We start from the raw sequence: 5,000 nt of genomic DNA, 5'->3' as shown, positions 1-5,000 counted from the left end.
CTGCATGGAGCGCCTCCAGCATAGGGACAGTAAGTGGCTAAAAATTAACACTCCCCCCCACCCACCCAGCCACCACACTCGGCCGTTTCGAGGGGTCCAAGTTGGGAAGAGAGAGGAGAGAGAGCCCAGAGCGCCAAACCAAAAAGCAAACTCAAAGGCAAAACGGAAGCTCACGGGTCAGCTACAATGAGCTGAATCAAAACACCGTGACTCGGGGTGATAGTTATCTCCACGTGACTCCTAACCCACCGCTGCAACGCGGCCAGTCCACCTTGACATCCCGGCGGGCTCGCTGTCACTGTCGCGGGCTGGGGTGGGGAACAACGCCGTCCCACCTCCAGCCCTCTCCCTCCGGGAGCCGTCCCCACCTCCTCTCCATCCTCTGGATCCGCAGCTTGTCCCGAATCCCCCCACCGTTCTTCTGGGACCGATCGGGTCCCGTCTCGCGTCGGTGTTCCGCTCCCCCCAGTCTCAGTCTCTCCCACCCGACCGATACAAGTGGGAACATCGTCCCTACATCCACCCCATCGAAACCCCCTTTCTGAGTTTATCACCCCTCCCTCTATCACTGTGTCGCTCTCTCTCTCTCTCTCTTCCTGCCTCTTTCACTCTGTCTGTCCCTGCCCTGATTTTCCTCTGGGTCCCGTTCTCTGTCTCTCTGTTTTTCTCTCCCCCTCTCTCTGAAATACACTATATATCTCTCTTAACCACTGCGTCTCCCTTTCTCTGAGTCACTCTCTTTGACTTTCCCCCTTTGAGTGGAGGTCTAACCGAAACTGGGGAACAGTGGAGCTGACCAGTGGGTGAATACGGAGACCGGGGAACTGTGCACGGTGGTCAGAGTGTGGGTCTGACCGAGGGAGGGGGATACGGAGACCAGGGAACTGTGCACGGTGCTCCGAGTGTGGGTCTGACCGAGGGAGGGGGATACGGAGACCAGGGAACTGTGCACGGTGCTCCGAGTGTGGGTCTGACCGAGGGAGGGGGGATACAGAGACCGGGGAACCGTGCACGGTGCTCCGAGTGTGGGTCTGACCGAGGGAGGGGGATACGGAGACCGGGGAACTGTGCACGGTGCTCAGAGTGTGGGTCTGACCGAGGGAGGAGGGATACAGAGACCGGGGAACTGTGCACGGTGCTCCGAGTGTGGGTCTGACCGAGGGAGGGGGATACGGAGACCGGGGAACTGTGCACGGTGCTCCGAGTGTGGGTCTGACCGAGGGAGGGGGGATACAGAGACCGGGGAACTGTGCACGGTGCTCCGAGTGTGGGTCTGACCGAGGGAGGGGGATACGGAGACCGGGGAACTGTGCACGGTGCTCAGAGTGTGGGTCTGACCGAGGGAGGGGGGGATACGGAGACCGGGGAACTGTGCACGGTGCTCCGAGTGTGGGTCTGACCGAGGGAGGGGGGATACAGAGACCGGGGAACTGTGCACGGTGCTCCGAGTGTGGGTCTGACCGAGGGAGGGGGATACGGAGACCGGGGAACTGTGCACGGTGCTCCGAGTGTGGGTCTGACCGAGGGAGGGGGGATACAGAGACCGGGGAACTGTGCACGGTGCTCCGAGTGTGGGTCTGACCGAGGGAGGGGGATACGGAGACCGGGGAACTGTGCACGGTGCTCAGAGTGTGGGTCTGACCGAGGGAGGGGGATACGGAGACCAGGGAACTGTGCACGGTGCTCCGAGTGTGGGTCTGACCGAGGGAGGGGGGGATACGGAGACCGGGGGAACTGTGCACGGTGCTCCGAGTGTGGGTGTGACCGAGGGAGGGGGATACGGAGACCGGGGAACTGTGCACGGTGCTCCGAGTGTGGGTGTGACCGAGGGAGGGGGGATATGGAGACCGGGGGACTGTGCACGGTGCTCCGAGTGTGGGTCTGACCGAGGGAGGGGGGATATGGAGACCGGGGGACTGTGCACGGTGCTCCGAGTGTGGGTCTGACCGAGGGAGGGGGGATATGGAGACCGGGGGACTGTGCACGGTGCTCCGAGTGTGGGTCTGACCGAGGGAGGGGGGATACGGAGACCGGGGGACTGTGCACGGTGCTCCGAGTGTGGGTCTGACCGAGGGAGGGGGATACGGAGACCGGGGAACTGTGCACGGTGCTCCGAGTGTGGGTCTGACCGAGGGAGAGGGATACGGAGACCGGGGAACTGTGCACGTTGCTCCGAGTGTGGGTCTGACCGAGGGAGGGGGATACGGAGACCGGGGAACTGTGCACGGTGCTCCGAGTGTGGGTCTGACCGAGGGAGGGGGATACGGAGACCGGGGAACTGTGCACGGTGCTCCGAGTGTGGGTCTGACCGAGGGAGGGGGATACGGAGACCGGGGAACTGTGCACGGTGCTCCGAGTGTGGGTCTGACCGAGGGAGGGGGATACGGAGACCGGGGAACTGTGCACGGTGCTCCGAGTGTGGGTCTGACCGAGGGAGGGGAATACGGAGGGAGGGGAATACGGAGACCGGGGAACTGTGCACGGTGCTCCGAGTGTGGGTCTGACCGAGGGAGGGGGGGATACGGAGACCGGGGAACTGTGCACGGTGCTCCGAGTGTGGGTGTGACCGAGGGAGGGGGGATATGGAGACCGGGGGACTGTGCACGGTGCTCCGAGTGTGGGTCTGACCGAGGGAGGGGGGATATGGAGACCGGGGGACTGTGCACGGTGCTCCGAGTGTGGGTCTGACCGAGGGAGGGGGATACGGAGACCAGGGAACTGTGCACGGTGCTCCGAGTGTGGGTCTGACCGAGGGAGGGGGGGATACGGAGACCGGGGAACTGTGCACGGTGCTCCGAGTGTGGGTCTGACCGAGGGAGGGGGGATACAGAGACCGGGGAACTGTGCACGGTGCTCCGAGTGTGGGTCTGACCGAGGGAGGGGGGATACAGAGACCGGGGAACTGTGCACGGTGCTCCGAGTGTGGGTCTGACCGAGGGAGGGGGATACGGAGACCGGGGAACTGTGCACGGTGCTCAGAGTGTGGGTCTGACCGAGGGAGGGGGATACGGAGACCGGGGAACTGTGCACGGTGCTCCGAGTGTGGGTCTGACCGAGGGAGGGGGATACGGAGACCGGGGAACTGTGCACGGTGCTCCGAGTGTGGGTCTGACCGAGGGAGAGGGATACGGAGACCGGGGAACTGTGCACGTTGCTCCGAGTGTGGGTCTGACCGAGGGAGGGGGATACGGAGACCGGGGAACTGTGCACGGTGCTCCGAGTGTGGGTCTGACCGAGGGAGGGGGATACGGAGACCGGGGAACTGTGCACGGTGCTCCGAGTGTGGGTCTGACTGAGGGAGGGGGGGATACGGAGACCGGGGAACTGTGCACGGTGCTCCGAGTGTGGGTCTGACTGAGGGAGAGGGGGATACGGAGACCGGGGAACTGTGCACGGTGCTCCGAGTGTGGGTCTGACCGAGGGAGGGGGACACGGAGACCGGGGAGCTGTGCACGGTGCTCCGAGTGTGGGTCTGACCGAGGGAGGGGGATACAGAGACCGGGGAACTGTGCACGGTGCTCCGAGTGTGGGTCTGACCGAGGGAGAGGGGGATACGGAGACCGGGGAACTGTGCACGGTGCTCCGAGTGTGGGTCTGACCGAGGGAGGGGGATACGGAGACCGGGGAACTGTGCACGATGCTCCGAGTGTGGGTCTGACCGAGGGAGGGGGATACGGAGACCGGGGAACTGTGCACGGTGCTCCGAGTGTGGGTCTGACCGAGGGAGGGGGGATACGGAGACCGGGGGACTGTGCACGGTGCTCCGAGTGTGGGTCTGACCGAGGGAGGGGGGATACGGAGACCGGGGAACTGTGCACGGTGCTCCGAGTGTGGGTCTGACCGAGGGAGGGGGGATATGGAGACCGGGGAACTGTGCACGGCGCTCCGAGTGTGGGTCTGACTGAGGGAGAGGGATACAGAGACCGGGGAACTGTGCACGGTGCTCCGAGTGTGGGTCTGACCGAGGGAGGGGGATACGGAGACCGGGGAACTGTGCACGGTGCTCCGAGTGTGGGTCTGACCGAGGGAGGGGGGGATACGGAGACCGGGGAACTGTGCACGGTGCTCCGAGTGTGGGTCTGACCGAGGGGCGGGGGATACGGAGACCGGGGGACTGTGCACGGTGCTCCGAGTGTGGGTCTGACCGAGGGAGGGGGGATACGGAGACCGGGGGACTGTGCACGGTGCTCCGAGTGTGGGTCTGACCGAGGGGCGGGGGATACGGAGACCGGGGGACTGTGCACGGTGCTCCGAGTGTGGGTCTGACCGAGGGAGGGGGATATGGAGACCGGGGAACTGTGCACGGTGCTCCGAGTGTGGGTCTGACCGAGGGAGGGCGATACGGAGAGCGGGGAACTGTGCACGGTGCTCCGAGTGTGGGTCTGACCGAGGGAGGGGGGATACAGAGACCGGGGAACTGTGCACGGTGCTCCGAGTGTGGGTCTGACCGAGGGAGGGGGATACGGAGACCGGGGAACTGTGCACGGTGCTCAGAGTGTGGGTCTGACCGAGGGAGGGGGATACGGAGACCAGGGAACTGTGCACGGTGCTCCGAGTGTGGGTCTGACCGAGGGAGGGGGGGATACGGAGACCGGGGAACTGTGCACGGTGCTCCGAGTGTGGGTGTGACCGAGGGAGGGGGATACGGAGACCGGGGAACTGTGCACGGTGCTCCGAGTGTGGGTGTGACCGAGGGAGGGGGGATATGGAGACCGGGGGACTGTGCACGGTGCTCCGAGTGTGGGTCTGACCGAGGGAGGGGGGATACGGAGACCGGGGGACTGTGCACGGTGCTCCGAGTGTGGGTCTGACCGAGGGAGGGGGGATACGGAGACCGGGGGACTGTGCACGGTGCTCCGAGTGTGGGTCTGACCGAGGGAGGGGGGATACGGAGACCGGGGGACTGTGCACGGTGCTCCGAGTGTGGGTCTGACCGAGGGAGGGGGATACGGAGACCGGGGAACTGTGCACGGTGCTCCGAGTGTGGGTCTGACCGAGGG

Source organism: Stegostoma tigrinum, unplaced genomic scaffold, assembly GCF_030684315.1.
Source record: "Stegostoma tigrinum isolate sSteTig4 unplaced genomic scaffold, sSteTig4.hap1 scaffold_283, whole genome shotgun sequence".
Taxonomy (NCBI): Eukaryota; Metazoa; Chordata; class Chondrichthyes; order Orectolobiformes; family Stegostomatidae; genus Stegostoma; species Stegostoma tigrinum.
This window is presented reverse-complemented; position numbering follows the sequence as displayed.